General features: G+C 30.5%; 2 pseudogenes; one reads left to right on the plus strand and one right to left on the minus strand.

Moving 5' to 3' along the window:
- Nucleotides 1-5,390: 5,390 nt before the first annotated feature.
- LOC8286627 lies at nucleotides 5,391-12,522 on the plus strand (annotated as a pseudogene).
- Nucleotides 12,523-15,323: 2,801 nt separating this feature from the next.
- On the minus strand, nucleotides 15,324-18,140 carry LOC107260745 (annotated as a pseudogene).
- Between the last annotated feature and the right edge of the window lie 5,988 nt (nucleotides 18,141-24,128).

A 24,128-nucleotide genomic window follows, 5' to 3' on the forward strand; every position in this document is an offset into this window, starting at 1 on the left:
CTTTCTAAGATGTTTCTATTTTTATGAGGATTATTAACATTTAATATCCTATTTAGTGCCATTTAAAAGCACAACTTTCTATATTCCTCTTCATTTTCAAACTCTTTATTGTAATTTTATTTCTAATTTTTCTATTCTCATAGGAATTAATTATCTTATTAATTAAATAATCATTTTTTTATTAATCATATATTTATTCTCTTCATTCTTTGGCTCTTATTATATTTTGTCTCATATTTTTTTACTTTTATAATAATTAAAACAATTTCATTGACAATTATTGAGAATGATTATAGTCAAAAGTGATGATAATATTTTAATATTTTGCAGGCAATTGTCCACATTTTTACCATTTAGAGGAAAAGTAACTGTCTTCGAAGGTGTTCAATTAATATTTTAGATATAATTTATTTTTTTCATATAATAAATATCCAAAGCTAATAGAAATATTATCGTACATTCATTAACAATTAATCATCAGAAAAATTGGAAAAATGCAAAATGTTCAATACATAGTCGTGTTTTTTAAAAAAATTCAAAACTATAAGACTTGTTCTGAACTCTCTTTCCTCTATTATTACTAGTCAGAATAATCAAAAGGGAAACATATCCTATGTTATTAATGACTGATCACAAATAAAAAGACTCCATTTTGTCATTCACTAGCTTCACGAACATTTAAAGAATGACGAGTTAAAACTGCATAAACATAATGAGCTTATTATCCATATTGTCATAGAATCAAACAACCAATAGCTAAAAAATCCAATAATTACATGAAAGAGACCCATCCATATGCCATAAAAATACCTCCAGGCACTACTGATATTTGTGTTCGGTAATTCTACTCCTAATAAACAGCATAATCACAGGGCCTTAGCTTGTATAATTACTCAATGACAGAATGCATACTAAAATACACATAGGTGTGGCCAGACGGGCTATCTGTGGCCATCAGAGTGCCAGAGAATTAGATATTCCAATAAAACCATGATTCTATAATCAAACAATAGAAACGTTCTTACTGGAAATACCTCGGTTATTACTTTCCCACTCACCCTCCTAAAAAGGTAAAAATTTACCAACCAAATTCTTTTAAGTAAGCCATAATTATATTGTAAGTCATCATCATAAGCACTGGTATCAATTGTTTTAATAGCATTTCTTCTAATATCTAGTGCTTAGTTTAATATAAAATAAATTACTCAGTATTCAAATCAAGCACTTATCTAAATAGTGTGTAAAGACCTATGGAAATCTTCTTTAATCCCTTATAATACTTTTGGTTATTTTGGAAGTCTCCTATTGTGAATGGCTAGCTTAAAATTCCTCACATTCGATAAATGGGAAACCTGTATTCATGCTTTTGCAGGTAATTTAAATCCTACTCTGTAAATAATTATAATTTTGTAGATTGCACCACTTTAGTGAACTTCCATTTTTCTAAGTTCATTGGGCATAGGCCATAAGAAGGGGAGTAGCCTATCACCCTTCCTAGTCCCTATCACATCTGAATTCAACTACAGCTCTCCTTATCCATAAAGAAACCAGAGGCCTAAGGTACAATCCATAAGGATATTCTTAACCTAGAAAAATAACGCATAGGAATTGTTGTCTTGCGATCATAAGGATATCCTTAATCAGAAATGTCTTTTTTTTTTAATATTATTTTATGGAAAAAATAAAGCTTCTTTTGACTTTCATGATTTGTATGGATTTTCTCTACATTAGATTTAGATGCCAAATTTTGAATAAATTATTTCCTTGATATTAAATTTTTAAAATTTTTATCTAACTGAAATTAATATTTTAATTTTTTATACCAATATTTTTATTTTTATTTTTATTTTAAAATATTTATATATCTATAACTTGTACGATCTATTTAATTATCAAAAATGAAATATTCTTAATCAATTCCGTACAAGGGCAATGTCAATCTACTAATAACTTTTATCCTAGGAAGATCCACTTTTATAAGTCATACCAATAAAAATAGATAAAAAAATAATAGATGTATTTGAATAATTTTATATTTGAATTAGTCTTTATGTTACGTATTTGGATAATCTTATATTTGAATTAGTCTTTGTGTTACCTGTCGTCCATTCTTAGATCTACTATATATTGGATATCTATCATTTCCTTGGAGAGTTTTTGTAGTGTAATTGTAAAGTCTTGGATTTATGAATCAATCATGCAAGAGCACTTAGGATTTTTCTCTCCACATGGGGCATGCATCATGTGTTTTACAAGTATTCCATACAGTATTTGATACTTATTAGGGAAAAAATAAATTACTAACCTTTTTTCTTCATATTGATGATTTATGCTTCAAGAAAAAAATTTATATCTCAAGTAAAGTAAATACTACCAAAATATCTAAAAATAATCAAAATAATTTTTGTGTATTGTTAGTAGTATTTATATAAAATGGCTATATTAAAATCTTAATTCAAATATGATTCCAATCCTAATCCAATTAAACTTAAAATATATAAATTAACTAATATATAAATTAACATAATAAAAATATAATTTTCTTTAACGTAGGTATATGTATCCAATTTCTTTAATAATTCTAAATAAATTAAGTATCTAATTTGCTTTAAATATATAAATTAGCACAATAAAGAAATTAACATAGGCATAAGTAACAATTCTAAATAATTTTCAATTTCTTTGACAATTCTGAATAAACTAGGAGTCCAATTTACGTAGGTACAATTTGCTTTAGTGTAGGTATAGGTTAACAATTCTAAATAAATTAGTTATCCAATTTCTTTTAACATATTCTAAACAATATTCTAAATAAATTAATTAAAAATACTATGCCCTTTTAGCAATTTACTCTGTCACTCGTTCTTCCCTTTGCACTTTTATATATGTTATAAAATATAATAGATATAAAACTTTGCCAAAAGTTACGAGTCTGTTTACTTGTAGAAAATTTTTTCTATTTTTATTTTTTAACTTTTAAGGAAAATGAAAACTTTTCATTCTCATAGATAATTTATAAAATATATAATAAACTTTTTATTTTATATTTGGATAATATTTTAAGTATAAAAAGTAAATTTGGAATACATGGAATGAAAACTCCTTATTTTTATTTAAAAACAAGTGATTTCATATATATATATATATATATATATATATATATATATATATAAACATAGAAAACATGTTAAACTTATTTTTCAAAATTTAAAAACATAAAAAACTGTTTTCTATTTTTATTTAAGAAAAGAACACAAAAAAACACAAAGTTCTATATTGGGTTTTTATTTGGAAATCTTTTTAAAAAAATTGATATAGTTTTCTATAAGTAAACATACCTCACATAATCTTAAAGGAATTCAATCCAATTTAACTCTTGTATTACTTGGTAAGAAGAATTGGGATGTTTAAGCCGGTGCAATTTATGATTAATGATGGACAATAAGCAGCTTATTTGAAATTTTAGGACTATTATGCATATATAAGATAGTATTTACCTACCTGAAAATATGCTTTAATTTATTATTGGGTTAATTTAATAGTATAAAGTTTATGTGTGACTCAATGGATGCTTGATGCCAATTTTATTAGGGTTCAGGTTGGATAGATGATGAATTCTCTGACCATTAAAAGTCAAGTGCAAATGAAGTTCTTGCAGCAAACCAAACACAATGAAGCAAAAAATTTGATATCAACATCAAAATACAAAAGGAAACAGGAAACAGGGGACAAGAGGGCAAAACTAAAGGGAAGAGAAGTGGCCTAGCAAGAAAAGGAACTCCAAGTGATTCAAAATGAGTTTAAATAAATTGTAGAATTTGCTTTAATGTTAGGAATATTAACAGTTGAATTTGAATATGGTTATGTGTAAGGCAATGTAATTTTGGTTTTTGTTAGTTATTGATGGTTTTAGGCAGATACTATTAATTTAAAAGAGGTATAAAGGAAAGAAACCCTCAATTTTATTTTTTAAACAAAACCTCTTTTTATTGGAATTAATGTAGAAAACTACTTATTTCAGTTTCATTGTCTTCACCAATATGTTTGTTAGAACAAGTTCATTATATACCAAAATAGAAAATAACCAATATTACCATACACAACATTCAAATCCAAATGAAAAAACAGGTTCATCATATTAACCAGAAAAAACTTATGTTAACAAGCAAACATTAAACATAACATTACATATGACCCATAAACTTAGGCTTTTGTATAAAAGGAAAAGAGCAAGATAGTAACAAAGACAGCCAAAGCAATATGAAGAAACTTCTTCCTTTACTTCAAACCCTTAAAATATCTCTCAGTGTCATCCAAATTCTTGACCTTTTCCCTTAATATTTTTATTTCAGATTCTATTTTCAAAAAGTTCTCAATGCTTGCTCTTTCAAGCAACATTTTCAAATGAACCTCCCTACTCAAATTTTCTTCATCCCGTTTCAAGCTGGGGAGTAACTTATGGATACGGGAGCTTAATGTCTTGTTAAGTCGCATGAAGAAGTTGGAGCTCCCGCCAGCACACCTAAAATATCTTCTGCTAGGTTCTTTTCAGACCAAAATACCTATATTCTAGCTGTCAGACTGCATTGATAATCCACTCGATGCTCAACATGAGGAACTCCGTAACTCGAGTAGAAAAGTTTTGCTCAACCAAATCAGCTGTTAATATAAAGCTTTCTAAGGTTTATAGAGAATAACAATATAAAAAAAGAGAGAGCAAGGTGAAAAAGTGAGAGTATTGTAAATGTCTCTCTTAAATAATGTGAGGACAAAATAGAACTGATGTGATATTTAATTAATGAGATGTCTTTTTATTTTTAAAAAATAAACACGTGGTACTACGCGTGTTTTTCGCTAATTTACTAATAATTGATAGACGTAGGGAGTTTTTTTATTACCTTAATTAATTGAAAGAGTTTTGCGATACAAATTGAAAATCAAAAGACAATTTTGATATATAAGGCATAGTTGAGCGATCACCAAACCCTTATTTTAAGAACGATTTATATTCAATTTTCTTAGCCAAATGCATATTTAGGTATACGAGTTTTAATAATATAGTCATATTAAATCTTAATACTTGATATAATCTAATAGATATCTTTAACTTATTTTCTAGTAATATTTAATTATTTTTTGACATGTAATTTCATTTAAAACGTCTATATATTACATTTAAGTGTTTAATTATTATTCACAAATAAAATTTAGATGTCAGATATTTTAAATTAGTTAGTATATCAAAAAAATAAAAAAAATTTAAGACATAATTAAAATAAAATCTCAATAATTATTTGATTAAATTAAAAACTACTAAAGTATTAAAATTATTAATTGTTTTTCTATTCTAGTAAATGGTACCGCGATTGAAGGGGTGAAGACAATATCACCCGTGATACACGTATGACGTGTCTCGTGCCAAATGAGAACCCAAAAGTCATAAATTCTTCAACCAGAAATTGCCGTCCCACAACCATCACTCTTCACCATTTCAAATTTTCCTACTGCCAAACTTCAACTTCCCTCTCCACTAGACTCGCTCACTACTACCTACCTCTAGGGTTTCCACGTCTCACCACCATGCTCCCTCTCCTCCTCCGCCACCTCCACCGTCGCTCCCGCCGAGTGCTCCTCATCCACCACCGGACACTCTTCTCCACAACCTCAACTTCAGATCCATCACCATTATCGTTTCCACTCTCTTATCCAACCTTTTTAATTTGGGGCTCCAACACTTCCCTCGGTAAAACTCTTATCCCCACCGGCCTCGCCTTCTCCTTCCGCCTCTCCTCTCCCGGCACTCGTAAATTCCTCTACCTTAAACCGGTTCAAACCGGTTTCCTCTCCGATTCTGACTCTCATTTTCTGTTCACAAAACTTCACTCTCTCGCTTCCCGCCGTACTTCTCTCCCTTTCTCTCTCTTCTCCTCGAATTCCGTCCTCAAATCCTCACTTCCCGCCGCCAAATCTCACGTTTCTCTAGATTTCGACGCAATGAATTAAAATTTAAATTTTGGAATGTACGATTTGAACTTCCGTGAGGAGAACAAGGCGTTAAGTAACGACGGAGGAGGAGCTGATAATTCGGAGTTAATTTGTAAAACCTTGTTTGCATGAAATGACGCCGTTTCTACACATTTAGCAGCGGAGAGAGAGAATGGAGTTGTGGAGGATGCTGCTGTTTTAGAGATTTTAAAAAATGAGCTGGAAGCAATTAACAAAGATAAAAATAGAAAATTCGATTCTTTTTGTATTGTTGAGACTGCTGGTAGTGTTGCTAGTCCCGGTCCTTCTGGTACTTTACAGTGTGATTTGTATAGGTACGTGATATTTCCTTTTGCGTGTTTTAATAAGCTTGAATTGTTTCATTAATAATTTATTTTGTTTTAAAACATGTTAACAGGCCTTTTCGGTTCCCTGGGTGTACTTGTGGGAGATGGGAGGCTAGGTGGTATTTCGGGAATAATTTCTGCTTATGAAAGTCTAAAAATTCGAGGTTATGATATTGTTGCTGTTGTTTTTGAAGATCATGGGCTTGTTAATGAGGTCCCACTACTCTCATATTTGCGTAATAGGTAGTAATTTTGAAACAATTCTTTGCTCAATTGGTACTTTCTTCTATATTATAGGTCTTATTAGGAATCACTTTTATAATGTTTGGGTAAGTTAAAGATTGCAAGAATTCAAATGAATTGAATTCTATATTCTCATGTTTGTAAATGTCTTATTTTTTAGAATACAATTCTTTCAACTCAAGAAAATAAGGCATTTTGAAAGAAATGAAATCATACAGTAAACTACATCATTTTGCAAGAATTCAGTTGATTTGAATTCTTGCACATAGTCATTCCAAACTAGGTCAGTTTGCCTTTATGAGTCAAGTCTTTTTAATCCTTTTAGTGTTTTGTATTTTGCCAGGGTGCCTGTGATATTACTGCCACCTGTTCCAAAAGATATGTCAAATGACCTGGTGGAATGGTTTGCGGATTCTGAAAAGATTTTTAATTCCTTGAAGGACATAATGGTATCTGATTTTTAAAAGAGAACATAAAGATTGAATGAGATGCCGAAGAAGGCAAGAGATGTCTTATGGTGGCCATTTACTCAGCATAGACTTATACCAGAAGAAACTATTACTGTTATTGATTCAAGGTGTGGAGAGAATTTTGCAGTATACAAGGTTAATGTTGTAACAAACAAATGAATCACTGTTTACAAACCTGTTTTCAACTTTTATTCATGTTGACCAATTGATAAAGTGAGCTGTATTTATTATTTTGTCTAGGTTTATAGACAAATTATTTATGTTTTTCATGCTTGTTGTCGATTGTGTGAGAAGTTCCAATGTAAAGCACTTATTTCTCTAACATCTCAAGCTAATTTCATTGTCTTTCAATTACTGGCTCAAAATAAGTCCATAACTGAACAGTTTGATGCATGTGCTAGTTGGTGGACCCAAGGGCCTAATGCTACTCTACAGGTCCTCGTTGTTACATGTTAATGTTTCTCTACGCTCTCTGTAATGCTGTCTGAAGGTCAGATAGATACTATTTTACTATCTTAGATGCTGTGCTTTATTTTCTATTTTACTATCTATTTTGTTTCAAATTTCAACGTATGGCCTTTTAATTTTTCCGTCTCCATTCATTCAATTGTTTTACTTAATCCTGCTGATGCTGGAATGTATATGGCACCATGAATGATATGAACATGAACTCTATCTGCTAAATACTAAAATCATTACTCGAGTGTCATTTTGTGCATGCATTTGCTTAAGCTTATTATTGTAATTATTTCATTACAATACATTTTAAAATTTATGGATTTGCCATGTCATACCTACAAATGAAAAAGGTTTACTACCGAAGGAAATGTCATAAGATAATGAGAAAAATGTCAGACCACATGAAGTTATCTATAACAAGTGTATCCTAGAATGCTGAAATTTTTTCGTGTTGTTGGGCTTTGGTACAATCCTTGTGTTCCCCTCTTCTCCAAGCATCTCTATTTGTTTTGCCCTTATGACAAAGTTCATGTGTTCTGCACTACAACGATCACATCTGAATATCTTTAATGTGGTTATTTTGCTTAGGTGGCTTCAGACTGAGCTTGCCAGAGATATGGGCTATGCTGCAGGAAGATTTGGCCATGTAATGTTTCCTGAGAATGTTTATGAACTAGCTTTAGAATGTGCAGAGCTTTTGCTTGAGGGTGTCGCCAGAGGTTATTTATCTAGTCCAACAAATATTTGAATAATTTTCTTACACATTTCTAAGTAATCCTTATCGAATTCTGCTTGATAAGCAATATCAACAATTGTAAAAAGGTGTTACACATGGTTTGATCTGTGAAATCATAATCTTCTGATGCTCCTTTGTTTCTCTTTTACGAACTAATGTTGATAAAGAACTTATCATTCTTGCATAAACTAAATCTTTTAGTACATCATGTTACATTGTCTCAGCATTTTTCTGGGGTTATGAACTAAAGAACTAAAGAACTTATGAACTATGAGTGCATATTTCTTCTTTGATAGGCTGGGCTTCTAGGACATACTTCTCAGATAATGGGTCAACAGATATTGAAATTGCCCTGAAGATGGTGTTTCGAAAATATTTTGTTGATAATAGAATCCTTTTAGATTCAGCCAATAACAATACAGCTGAACAGTGCATCGATTTAAAGGTTTATCTTTGATTATGCACCTCTCACATATTGTCTCCTAAGTAGTGCTATAAATTTAGTTTCAATCTGGACTTATATCCAAATTGAAAAAAAGGATAAATGAAATACCAATGCCAAATTTAAATTCCTAAAATATAGAGGAAATTGTTTTTATAAATTCATGGAGTTCTTGGATGGAGAAAAATGCTCATGTCTTCAAAATTCAAGGTATGTCCTTTAGTTTGTTGCAAGACAAGTTGGTATTTTTGGCTTCTATGTCGGCCTATGCATCTGGAGCTTTTAGGCAGTTTCTTTTAGTGTTTTCCAATTTGATTGCAGCGCATTACTCTGCTTGGTTATGTAGTTGTCTAGTTACTCTATATATAAGGACTTATTCTCTGTTTTATCAGTAAATTTTTTGTTCTTTCCAAGAAATTCGTAATAGTTTTAGTTTTGTCGTGGTTAGCTCAAAAGTTATTAAATTAATCCATATGAACAGGCCATATCAACAAGGGCATACAATTAAAGAGAGAAATCAGAGTGACTGCAATCAGTGATCTTAAAGTTCACATATGATATCGAAAATCTTAAAAGAAGTGGAGACAATTGAATAAGTGCAGATAGCTTGATTTTTAAAAATCCTAGCTTTTCACTAAGTGAAATTCTTTTATAGGACCATTTATTTATTTAGGATTTCTAGTGTTATAATCACACTGCATAATATTCTTATGCAGTCTACTTGACAAAAAATTCCTGTTTTTGAATATTATAGAGCTAGGTTAATGGTAGACTTGCTAATTAAGTTTCAAATGTGCACTTAAATGCTATATCTCATATCTGCTTGTTTTAACATTCCAATATATCCTTATTCCATACCCTCTAATATTTAGTCCTTGCTTCATTATCAAAATGCTTCATACAAAATAAAACACCCGTTAATCTAGGTAGTAGCTAAGAAGTAAAGTTGGCTTGTCTAGACAGGGGAGTGGACAATGCCTAGGCTGCGCCAGGTCCACATTGTTGAAGTGGCTTGAATGTTGCCTGCATGACTTCTACACATTCTTCTTTGTATTATGATTAAAAGTGCAAAGGCTCACGTAGCCGTGATGGAGCATCTTTTGTTGACTGCTTATGACTTGGGTGTGGTTTACTTTCAGGTATTAGCTCTTAAAGGGTCTTAACATGGTGATACATTGGGAGCTATGGAAGCACAAGAGCCATCATCTTATACAGGCTTCCTTCAGCAACCATGGTATGGGTTCTTATTTTAGTCTTAGAAGCATAATTTTTTATTACTAAAGCCAGAACATCAAGTCAGTTTGAATATGTAACACTGTCTTGTAAGTGTTTGTGCTTAGTACAGCATTGAGCTGGCTAATGTGCAGCCCCATGGTTTAAAGTTTTATTTGAAAAACTTTCTACAACAATTGCTCACCACTCTTGCACAATGTTATTAATTGCATTTATTTAATTTTAGTCTTTATTACGTACATTCCAAATGCAAAGGATATGATATTGGTTGAAAGTGACATGGCAATGATAAGTGAAAGATTCACAATTTATTAATTCCACTAGAAATTGTCAAACTCATTGAAAGCATTAGCATTTCAGCATTAAGGTTGAATCCTAGAAAATGTGAGAGATTCAATTCACTAGTTGAAACATCTGTGGCGGTCATGATTGTTGCATAAGATCTGTACTAGTACATTTTTGCAGCAATATGACTGCATGTTAGAACATTTACAAGAGCCCCAACCTCTTTTTGGATCAAAATATGTTATCATTTTCATGCTTATTTAGCTGGATCGAAACTGGAAACAGTCTAGTTTGCTCGAAGGGGTAACTAGAGTAAGTATTACTTGAAGTTAAATTAGGTAAAAGTTTGAAATCAAGCAGTCAGTTTGTTAGGGCATAGGTATTCAGTTGCCTCAGCAAGTAGGCATTTAGATGTGGTTATAGCACTGCACAAAACTATCAAAGAATCAATAACGTAGAAGGATAAATACTTGAGAGGAGGTGGTGCAGATAACAACTGCAGTCATCAGCTGGTTGCTAAGGGTGGCAGAGATTATGATGCATATGTTGATTAAGAGTTCTTCTTTTGTCTCCTCAATTGAGGGAGAGAATGTGGCTTTAGTGCAATTATGTAATTATGAGAATAATTCTTTTTGATTTTAATTTGTAACAAATCCTAAGGGAAGTAATGTGAAGCAGCACAATGTCACTAATTACATAACGTAATTTGTGGAAGGATGGAAAACTTGTTGCTTTTGGAAATTTTTATCCGTCATGTGAGACAAACTTTTCAACGATCTTTAACATAATTAGGGTGGGTGAGTTGGGAGGAGGGTACGGTCGGGGCAATAGAGGAAGTGGGGAGAATTGAGAGATGGATTTGCAAATTATGCAGACAGCTTACATAAGGTCCATATGTAAAATTTTGTTGTTTTAAATTTTTTAGTCTAGGGTTTACAGCTTCTTCAGTTTAGCATGGTATGCGCATTCTTATAGGCGAGTCAATGTGTTGGCTCTCTTGCATGCTTTTTGACTTGGAAATTAAATGGTTTTATTTTTATTGATTCCTAAAAATGTAATGTTCTTGTCATACAGAATGGCATTTGGCATTTGGCATTTGGCATTAATGCAAAATTTAGTTGCGTACAATTTTTAGTAGTAGAAAAATAATGAAGCCATTAGTGGTTTAATTTGATCAATCATTTGCCCTCTGTAATTTGACAGGTACACTGCAAGAGGCTTTTTTCTAGATCCTCCTACAATCTTTATGTGCAACAGCATATGGAATCTAACCTTACCTGATGCAATTCATTCTGAAACTGCAACTGATAAAGTCATGAGTTAGTAAACATGAAATCTTCTATTCTTTCTTTTGACTCTGACTACTATCTTTATTGTCACATAGTTTCCTATCTTCTAACTTCTACAGCGTTTGGCTCGCGTGATGAACTTTTTGATAGGAACAGGGACTCCTCATATCTTTATGGATTATATTCATCATATATATCACAGCTGTTATCACAATATTCAGGACTAAAAGGAACTGCCCATATTGGAGCTTTACTTATAGAACCAGGCAAGAGAATCTTTAGTATTTGGTATTACATATGCTATTATATGTCACGGTGTTCAGTTAGTTTCTTAGAGAAATTCATGATCGGGATCCACTTTTTACATACTCTTATACTATGTTGATTTTTTGCATCAAATATGTAACGTGATTTATTGGAGGTGCAATTGATTTTTCATCCCTGAAGCATAAAAAATGTACTTAAAATATTCATTTGATTCTAGTTGTAGCTCAATGCCCTTTTGCATGGACACTCCTACTCTGCTCATGCTATGGGATACGTAGCAGCCGCCAAATCCATTAAATGGTTCAAAGATCCGAGCACAAACCCTAATATCATTTCGGAGCGAAGAATGTTTAGGGAGGTATGTGGAAATTATATTTTTAATTTTTGTTTCTTTCTTGCGGGTAGTCATCCATCATCTACATGATATAGTTGACTGTTGACCACCAGATGCCACAGTTCTAATATCCATATTAATTGATTTCTTTTCTAAGAACCAAAAGTTTCAGCTAAAAGTGAAAAATTGTCTGCTGATTTTCACAATAACTAAGAAAGGTTTGTCTCCAATATAAATGGGAGAAAAAAGAGGGAAGATCAAATCATTGGCAAAGTAATATTCTGTTTACTACTATTAGCATGTTCATTTTTTTAGTGAAAATTGAAATCTTATATTCCGATGGTACCTTGGGCCATTAATTTGTTGTAAGATCTGCTTCTCATGGTACAGCAATTGATATCAAAATATTTGACATATCTATTCAAAAGTAAATTGGTTTGAAACTTCCTCAATTGGCTAGAAATGGAAGCGATAGCTTCTCTATATATTCTTTTTCTTTTTAATATAAAAAATATAAATTTCCTGGATTAGGTTCTTATTTGATTTCCTAGTTCCCATGGTTCCAAGCTAAATTGCACATTATGAGCAATGGTGATGGAATATGCTGCCCTAACATCTCTTTTCACCTCCTTCTTCCAAAAACAAAAAGCAGAATAAGTATACTGTTCTACAAATTGTTATAATTGGTTGTGCAAAGTTTGATTGTTGAGTAGTGTTATATTGTACTATTTTGAGTATTTAATTACATTTTTGTGTGTTAAGTTGAATTCATTTGTTCTTGAAATGTGGGAAGATAAGTGTCTATTGAAATATTGTTATCACTGTCAAGGATACTGGATCTCTTTTGGTGTCTGCTGCATTTTTTATGAGTCAATTTGGATTTTGTTGTTAGGTATTGAGAAATTGTCTACACCTTATGCATTATGCGGAGAAGGTTTCTTTCTACTTGCTGAAGTAATATAGTTGGATCTAATGTTTAATGCTAATCTATCTAAGGGTAAACAGTATTTGTGGCAATAAGTAGGGGTTTAAAGTGGCATCACTCAATTGTTTAAAGTTTTTTATTTATTTTATATTATGATATTTCTATTATACTTTTTAATTTCTTATACTTTCTATTTGTATCTAGCGATTAATACTTTCTATTTGTATCTAGCGATTAATGTAAGGTTAAATATTTATCTTTCAAAGTAAAAGAGCTATTTCGATTTTTTTTTTTCAAATCAGATATTAGATTTAAGTGAATAAATGCATTAGAAGTAAAACAACCACCTTAAAAGAGTCCTTCTAGAGTTTTTTTTTTTTTAAATAAGAAATTATTTCTTTGTATTTTGGTATTTCTGATATATTTTTTGCTTTTTATGCTTCCTATTTCTATCCAGCGATTAGTGCAAAGTAAAAAAATCTATTATTCAAAGTAAGAGAGCCATTTCAGTTTTTTTTTTTTTAGTCAGAATTAGATTTAAACCAACACATGCATTATATTTTAATGTAAAATAAAACAACCATCTTTAAAAAAGTCTTTTTAGTTCTTTTTATTTTAAATCAGAAATTATTTCTTTGCATTTTGATATTTTTGTTATTTTTTTTCGTTTTTAATGTTTTTTATTTGTGTCTAGCATTTAATATAAAGTAAAAATCAATCTTTTAAAGTAAAAGAGCCTTTTCATTTTTATTTTTTTTAAATCATACATTAGCTTTTAATATAAAGGAAGACACCATCTTAAAAGAGTTCTTTCAGTTTCTTTTTTTTTTTTTTAAATCAGAAATTATTTTTTTTGTATTTTGGTATTTTTGTCTCATGTCAACAAATTTTGAATTAATGTCTCATGTCATTTCATTTCTTTGCTAGTTGTATAATTTATTCTTTCTTTGATCATTAAATAAATTTATTCTCCTCTCACTTATTCTTCACTATGTATTTCTAAACATAGAAAAAAACAGAGATAATAATATATGCACAATATATATAAAAATATCTAGCATATCAAAATAGTATTATATAGATATTTTGGTATTTATTCATATATATATAAAGAGAGAGTATATATATACTATTTTGAGTATAATATCAAATCCATCGGCATCACAGCCATTAAAATCGTCACTAAGAGCAAAATAAAACTCATTCAGAAGATTCATCAAACACCTTAGGTGCATGTTTTAAATATCAGCTGTAATCATTTTTTCTTTTTTTACTATAAATCAACAAATCAGAAACTCACAATTTTTTTTGAAATTAATACATGTAACAAAGATTTGTTCAAATAAACTTAGTTTCTCAAATACTCATGAATAAGAGATTTACATCACTTGCTATTTTCTTGAAAAATAATAAAGAAAATCTATAGCCAACTATAAGAAAGCAAAAATTTTAATAAAAAAATTCGTAAGACCAAGATTTTGTAATTCTTCTAAAAAGATACGTAGGCTATAAAAACAGCCTATAATTTATGTTAATCTATATATGCATTTTTTACTTAAAAAAAAATTATTTCAAAAAAATATTTTAACATCTTCCATGTGTGGAACTTCTACTATAAATTAGATTAACGACATATATTTTTTATTATTTTATAATTATTTGTTTTACTCACATAAATTAAATTATAAAGTCTTCTCATATATGTATATATTATTTTGTTTATTATTTGTCAGCATGTTTCATTATGATTTTATATTTGATAATTCATGATTGAGATTTTTTCTATCTCAATCCTGCAAGAGAATGATCGATGAGATAGGAGCATCAAAGAAAGATTAACTGACCCACTCCAACTATCAAGTCAGATAGAGAAAGAGAAAGAGAAATAATAAGATTAGAGTTAAAATGAGTAACTTCGTATTCTACCTTATCCATCATGGTCTTTATATATAAGGCAATTAGAGTTTTAAGGTCTCTTTTACCTTATTGGTCCATTCATTTTCTTTACTCTTATTGTTTGCTTCCTTCTTGTGTTGTGGCTTTTCGGGTAATTAGCGCAGCTGGTATCAATTCTTGGCACTATATATCAATTTGATATCAAGACTTTAATTTGAATCGATTTGATGGCAAACGTACGTAAAAATATTTCAATTTAGTACCAACGGTCAAATTTCGACAACCGATGCTGACGTGGCATGCTGAGTAGGAATTTTTCGGGTGTTTTGCCTGCTCAGCGTGTGCCACGTTAATTAATAACGTTGAGCGGGCAAAATCCCTAATTCCCTTAATTTCCCCCAATTTTTTCTAATTAATCTCTAATTCTATTTCCCTCTCCCCTCTGACATGAGCATTTTTCTCTATCCAAAGACTCCATGAATTTATAAAAACAACTATATTTTAAGAATTTAAATTTGGCATTGGTATTTCATTTATCCTTTTTTTAATTTGGATATAAGTCCAGATTGAAACTAAATTTATAGCACTACTTAGGAGACAATATATGAGAGGTGCATAATCAAAAATAAACCTTTAAATCGATGCACTGTTCAGCTGTATCGTTATTGGCTGAATCTAAAAGGATTCTATTATCAACAAAATATTTACGAAACGCCATCTTCAAGGCAATTTCAATATCTGTTGACCCATTATCTGAAAAGTATGTCCTAGAAGCCCAGCCTGTCAAAGAAGAAATATGTACTCATAGTTCATAAGTTCTTTAGTTCTTTAGTTCATAACCCCAGAGAAATGCTCAGACAATGTAACATGATGTAATAAAAGATTTAGTTTATGCAAGAATGATAAGTTCTTTATCAACATTAGTTCGTAAAAGAGAAACAAAAGGAGCATCAGAAGATTATGATTTCAGAGATCAAACCATGTGTAACACCTTTTTACAATTGTTGATATTGCTTATCAAGCAGAATTCGATAAAGATTACTTAGAAATGTGTAAGAAAATTATCAAAATATTTGTTAGACTAGATAACTAACCTCTGCCGACACCCTCAAGCAAAAGCTGGTTCATAAACATTCTCAGGAAACATTACATGGCCAAATCTTACTGCAGCATAGCCCATATCTTTGGCAAGCTCAGTCTGAAGCCACCTAAGCAAAATAACCACATTAAAGATATTCAGATGTGATCGCTGTAGTGCAGAACACATGAACTTTGTCATAAGGGCAAAACAAACAAGAGATGCTTGGAGAAGAGGGGAACACAAGGATTGTACCAAAGCCCAACAACACGGAAAATTTTCAGCATTCTAGGATACACTTGTAGTAAACCTTTTTCATTTGTAGGTATGACTTGGCAAATCCATAGATTTTAAAATGTATTATAATGAAATAATTACAATAATAAGCTTAAGCAAATGCATGCACAAAATGACACTCGAGCATTGATTTTAGTATTTAGCAGATAGAGTTCATGTTCATATCATTCATGGTGCCATATACATTCCAGCATCAGCAGGATTAAGTAAAACAATTGAATGAATGGAGACGGAAAAATTAAAAGGCCATACGTTGAAATTTGAAACAAAATAGATAGTAAAATAGAAAATAAAGCACAGCATCTAAGATAGTAAAATAGTATCTATCTGACCTTCAGATAGCATTACAGAGAGCATAGAGAAGCATTAACATATAACAACGAGGACCTATAGAGTAGCATTAGGCCCTTGGGTCCACCAAGTAGCACATGCATCAAACTATTCAGTTATGGACTTATTTTGAGCTTGTAATTGAAAGACAATGAAATTAGCTTGAGATGTTAGAGAAATAAGTGCTTTACATTGGAACTTCTCACACAATCGACAACAAGCATGAAAAACATAAATAATTTGTCTATAAACTTAGAAAAAATAATATATACAGCTCACTTTATCAATTGGTCAACATGAATAAAAGTTGAAAACAGGTTTGTAAACAGTGATTCATTTGTTTGTTACAACACTAACCTTGTATACTGCAAACTTCTCTCCACACATTGAATAAATAACAGTAATAGTTTCTTCTAGTACAAGTCTATGCTGAGTAAATGGCCACCATAAGACATCTCTTGCCTTCTTCGGCATCTCATTCAATCTTTAAGTTCTCTTTTAAAAATCAGATACCATTATGTCCTTCAAGGAATTAAAAATCTTTTTAGAATCCGCAAACCATTCCACTAGGTCATTTGACATATCTTTTGGAACAGGTGGCAGTAATATCATAGGCACCCTAGCAAAATACAAAACACTAAAAGAATTAAAAAGACTTGACTCATAAAGGCAAACTGACCTAGTTTGGAATGACTATGTGCAAGAATTCAAATCAACTGAATTCTTGCAAAATGATGTAGTTTATTGTATGATTTCATTTCTTTCAAAATGCCTTATTTTCTTGAGTTGAAAGAATTGTATTCTAAAAAATAAGACATTTCCAAACATCAAAATATAGAATTCAGTTCATTTGAATTCTTGCAATCTTTGACTTACCCAAACACTATAAAAGTGATTCCTAATAAGACCTATAATATAGAAGAAAGTACCAATTGAGCAAAGAATTGCTTTAAAATTACTACCTATTACGCAAATATGAGAGTAGTGGGACCTCATTAACAAGGCCATGATCTTCAAAAACAACAGCTACAATATTATAACCTCGAAGTTTTAGACTTTCATAAGCAGAAATTGTTCCCGAAACACCACCTAGCCTCCCATCTCCCACAAGTACACCAGGGAACCGAAAAGGTCTATTAACATGTTTTAAAACAAAATAAATTATTAATAAAACAATTCAAGCTTATTAAAACACGCAAAAGGAAATATCACGTACCTATACAAATCACACTGTAAAGTACCAGAAGGACCGGGACTAGCAACACCACCAGCAGTCTCAACAATACAAAAAGAATCGAATTTTCTATTTTTATCTTTGTTAATTACTTCCAGCTCATTTTTTAAACTCTCTAAAATAGCAGCATCCTCCACAACTCCATTCTCTCTCTCTGCTGCTAAATGTGGAGAAACGGCGTCATTCCATGCAAACAAGGTTTTACAAATTAACTCCGAATTATCAGCTCCTCCTCCGTCGTTACTTAACGCCTTGTTCTCCTCACGGAAGTTCAAATCGTACATTCCAAAATTTTAATTTTAATTCATTGGCGTTGAAATTATTTAGAACTGTTACCTATGCCTATGTTAATTTCTTTATTGTGTTAATTTATATATTTAAAGCAAATTAGATACTTAATTTATTTAGAATTGTTAAAGAAATTGGATACATATACCTACGTTAAAGCAAATTATATTTTTATTATGTTAATTTATATATTAGTTAATTTATATATTTTAAGTTTAATTGGATTAGGATTGGGATCATATTTGAATTAAGATTTTAATATAGCCATTTTATATAAATACTACTAACAATACACAAAAATTATTTTGATTATTTTTAGATATTTTGGTAGTATTTATTTTACTTGAGATATAAATTTATTTTTCTTGAAGCATAAATCATCAATATGAAGAAAAAAAGGTTAGTAATTTATTTTTTACCTAATAAGTATCAAATACTGTATGGAATGTTTGTAAAACACATGATGCATGCCCCATATGGAGAGAAAAATCCTAAGTGCTCTTGCATGATTGATTCAGAAATCCAAGACTTTACAGTTACACTACAAAACTCTTCAAGGAAATGATAGATATCCAATATATAGAAGATCTAAGAATGGTCGACATGTAACACAGACTAATTCAAATATAAGATTATCCAAATACGTAACACAAAGACTAATTCAGATATAAAATTATTCAAATACATCTATTTTGATTTATATAAGAAATTTAATGGATCATACTTTTGTAGGTGATGAAATCAAACTAGGCGTTAGACAATAAATGGATAATTCCTTATGACCCGTATCTACTAACAAAATATGACTGCCACATAAACATAGAGGTGAGTTAGAAATATTTATAAAATTTTATAAAAATTATATGATTAAGAATAAGAACTTGGAAAGAAAGATAAATCATTTTTCTTTTTAACAAAAATAACTACCAACTAAAATCTTCATTTTTAATCAATTTTTTAAAACTCTATTTTGCACTAGGAGACTTCAAATAAAGAAAAGTGGAGATGCATTTTCAACTTGAATATAATATTGTATTATATTACTCTTTTCTTAGGTGTGCTCTAGTATGAATGTAATAAAATATTTGTACAAATATATCTACAAAGGCCATGACAAAATACCAGTGCATATTAATGGTATTCATAGAGATGGACAAATAGATGAGATACAACAGTATCAGGATGCTAGATGGGAATCAACTCAATAAGCTATATATATGGATGATATTTGAATTTGAAACGATTAAGATAAATCCACTAATAGTAAACCTACAACTCTATTTACCGAACAAACAAACAGTGATATTCTGGCATAAATAAAACTTGCAACACGTCCTACAATGGGACTATGTTAAAATGACAATGCTTGCAAAATTATTTCAAACATGCTTAAGAGATGAAGAAGTAAGAGGATTATTGTATAGAGAATTTCCAGAATATTATGCGTGGAAAGGATAAATATAGATGGAAAAAGAGAAAGTTAAGACAAGTAATTGGTCGTGTTAATGCAGGAAATCTAATAGAATGTGAACAGTATTATCCGAGGTTGCTATTAAGACATGGAAGTATTGAAATTGACAGAAAATGTGACCATGATTTGACAATGAATTCTTACTGAGAGTGGATAATGAAGAAGAGCCAACAATAGAACACGACAATATAGTCATACCAAAACATACGGCAATAAGACAATGACGCAAAAGGCGATTGTGAGATGGACTTGAGTGATGCTAATTAAAAAAGAGAATATATATATATATAAGTGTAATGTGTTGAAATTGAGGATGTCTTTATAGCATAAATTAAAATGATGGACTAGAAAGAAATTTATAAAAACAAAAGAGAGAAGAAGTTGGGACATATGCACCTTCCCCCACCCTTTTCTTCTCCTTCCTACGCTGCACACACTTTTCCACCAAAAAAAATTTATTCCCCTCACCACCATAGCTATCAGCCACCAAGCTTCCCTTCCACCATTTTCTCCTCCTTCTCGCTGTTTTTTTTACTACCGCAAGGTGGGAAGGTGTCCACTCTTCTGTCATCATCGGAACCACCACCTGTAGCCATTTTCTTGCAAATCCAACACCGAAATCTCACTTTTTAATGATTATAACAAAAGTGGAAAGAAATTAAGAACCACAGAAAAAAAAATTTAACAAGAAGGGACAATAAAATTTTACTTTATGAACACAAATGTGTAAACTTTGAAAAGAAAGAGTACTTAAAGGGACAAAAAAATTGAAACAAAAAGAATTCGGCACAAATAAAGAAAAAGTGAAGAAGATAAGAAACTTCAATAACACACAAAATACAAAGATAAACAAACATCAACTTGAAGCAAGCTCTGATATAAAATGATAGGAAATCGTCATCTTAGCAACCATACACCCCAATAACTAATGAGTTATGATACATATGGAATGCAAGAAAACACCCTCCAATTAAGATGATTCCAAAACCCAATGATCTCCTTAAGTGAAGTTAGGAAAAAACTAGTTCCAACAATGAAACTAGCACTTGAATTCAACTCCAAACGCTACAAACCAAGTATGATTTAATAAGTTAAGAGTTAAACACAAGATCCTAGTTAGAGAACACCACAAACTAAAAAATAGTTTGATAAGTTCAAAGTTCATGCAAGAATTTAAGCAAAAACACTCACAAAGAGCAAATAAAGATTATCATTCATTAATTGATTTTTACAAATAAATTTGGCTTTGATATTTATAGCCAAAACAAGACAAAGAAACCTAAATGGATGTCTTTTGAGCTTTCTCACGTTTTTTCCTTTAATTCCCCCTTAAAACTCATTAAAAGTGGCTATTTTTACATTGATGTCACTCATTTTGTAACTCTAAATGACAATTAATTATACCATAACTTAAGAAAACCTAATAAAAGTGAAAATAAAAAGGCTTCAAATGAATTTTATTGGACCTATGAGTTCAGCCCAAACTTATTGCACTAAATTGACGATTTTGGTTCCTTTTTGCAATCCTAAACCTTGGACTGAACCTTGTTGTGTTTGAATACTCTAAATGTCTTTAATTAACCCCAACAAAGTTTCTTGCATCCTTTTGGACTTGGCTTTTGTCATTGAACCTCCTTGAAAGCTGAAAGGATCATTTGTAATTCTTGTCTTTATTGCATTAGATTGGAATGTCTTTATTGCCAGTCTAGGATTTTTTTCATCCTTAGAAATAAACAAGAAAAATCGACAACCCTCTTGATTAATACATTTGGCCTTAATTCTTCAGGGTTCATTAGGATTAAGCTTCAATTTCACTTCTCTAGCTACTACATATTTAACAATGGCATCTCTTACCTCAGTGGCATTGGCAAAGGTCATCTGAAGATAAAAATATGTACTTCCATCTACCTCATCATAGCTAACCCTCTCCCTCCCCTTCACATACAAGCCATCCTCTAATTCCTCATCACTTGAATTTTACCATAATTTTTATCTTGCTCACCATCCTAAACAACTTCTCATTCACTCACAAAACCTGCAGGCCCTAAGTAAGTGTCTACCACTATCTCATTCTCAAGTTGAGGCTCCTCACTAATTGTATTACCAACACCACCTACTGCCTCTTCAGCCACCCCTATACGTTACTATTAGACTGCTCATTCTGGTCCTCATAAATAGGACCCTTTATAGCAAGCACCACAAAGAACAATTTCAGCCTCATCTACATCATGCATTACATATAACTCTACGTCTCTAACCCAACTCACTTTTGATATGTAGTTTAATACCCTCCTAACCGATGCATCATCTTCGACTAAAAATAACCCATCAAATAACTCGTTACTAGGTTATAGCACAAATATATTTTTGACAGTATAAAACCTTAGCTCTTTTTTATATTATTATATCATAATACGAAAAGTAGTCGGGATCAAAGTTCTGTACAATAGCGACTTCTCCACCCTCATACTCAAGTAATTCCTTCAACACCCATTTACCACAACAGTTAAAATGTAAGTTAACGCTGTTGTCCATGATGTACAAAGAATAAAAATGAAAATAATAAACAATCAATATTAGCAAAGTCATAATACAAGCACAGATGAACCACAAAAGCACAAATGATCCATAAGCACACAGATGAACCACAAAAGCACAAATGATCCATAAGCACACAGATGAACCACAAAAGCACAAATGATCCATAAGCACAGAATGTTGCAACACAAATGACATGACCACATGCATTGAATATACAGAATAAAAGAATAACAAAAAACTCACAATTTGCACACTTTAAAAGAGGGCCACACGCTTTGTATATATACAGAATAAAACAACAGAAAAGGTCACCATTTCCACCATAAATAAAATAAGAAAAGGATAGTCTTACTCACCTGTCTCAGTTCCCTTCTTTCTATTCTTAATTCCCCTTCCTTCTATTCTTAAACCCTCGATTTGCCCTTACAACATCAACAAATATTGGTTTCAATATTAATTTAGGGGCCTTTTTAGGGGTTATTGCACAGACAGAGATTCGCAACTGACATCTTTGGAAATATTTTAAGGTTTTCTAATTTTGGAGATTTATGATATTAGGGATATAGTGGTTAGATTTTAGAGATTTTTACTACTTACAGCAGGTAAACACTTGCCTAATTTTTTTAATTTGACATGTAAAGAGAGTGGGTTCCATTCCTGACGGTATCATGCCATGTCATCATCCACTAACGTCCTAAAAATTCAAATAAACCACCATTTGTCAGGTGCCCATGTGATAAGAATCAAAGACTGCGGGTTTATAATTAGACTTGTTAGGAGCTCAGGGGCTTAAATGACTCCATGCAGCAACATGGGAGGGTTAAATGGGTTCTTTCCCTTTTATATTTAATGAATGATTTCTTATCCAGAATATTTTATTAGTCTCAATTATAAATATTATTTAACCATCATATCAATTTAGTATTTATGATTGTTATGAACATCTTTAGTTTTTTATATTAGACATATCATCCGTGCATTATTCAATATTGAAATAAGTGGCTTTAATTATATCATTAGCTTAGAGTAATTAAACAACACCTCTCATTCATTAGATTTATGCTTGCTAGTATCACAAGGTAATACTAAATAGTTAGCTAACCAAATACTACTTCCGGGATGGTTATATTGCCATACCTTTTTTTTATTAAAGTTAGAGCTATATTTTTATTTAACTTAATAACTATTTTAGCCATAATAAAGTCAAATCATCAAGTAAAGGAATTAACCAATAATCATATAAAAAAAAATTTACATTTAATCTTATATTTATTATGTTAACCTTTCACTTTATTTCTTTTACCATTATATTATTGTTTTTAAAGTTTTTATTTTAATAACTCTCTAAGTCATAAATGTTTTTGAAAATAGTCATCATTGAAAGTTAAAAAAAAAAATTAAAATATTTTTAATTGAAATAAAAAATAATTTCTTCACTTTGCACATTAATTTATAGAGTGGGTTGAAAATCTTAGAAAGTATTATTTCATATCATGAATTATATTAAAAAAATAAAAGTAATATATTTATAATAAATTTTTTTAAAAGGATAATATAAGATCTATGTATATAGATATTTTAGTAGATAAAATAAATATAATTTTTAAATATTTCTAATATCAAATAAATAACTTAAGTAAATAAATTTTTTTAAAGATAAACTAAAAAATTATGTCCTTTATTAGAAAAAAAATAGAAAATATACAATTTAGTTATGATAAACAAAATCTGTGGATCCAATGATTTTTTATTCCAATGATTTTTTATTATTTTATTAATAGATAAAATTGTCTTTTCATATTAAAATGAAGTTTTCTAGTTTGGCCTTAATAAAATAAGGTGTTGCAATACAACCACCCCAACTTCCGTAATATAATTTTTTTGAATCATCATATTTGCATATTTATTTTATTGTTTGTTTATTTACTTTATAAATTTTATTTTTTCAAAATATTGGTTTTGTGTGTTTAAATTTACT

Source organism: Ricinus communis, chromosome 5 (assembly GCF_019578655.1).
Source record: "Ricinus communis isolate WT05 ecotype wild-type chromosome 5, ASM1957865v1, whole genome shotgun sequence".
Lineage (NCBI taxonomy): Eukaryota > Viridiplantae > Streptophyta > Magnoliopsida > Malpighiales > Euphorbiaceae > Ricinus > Ricinus communis.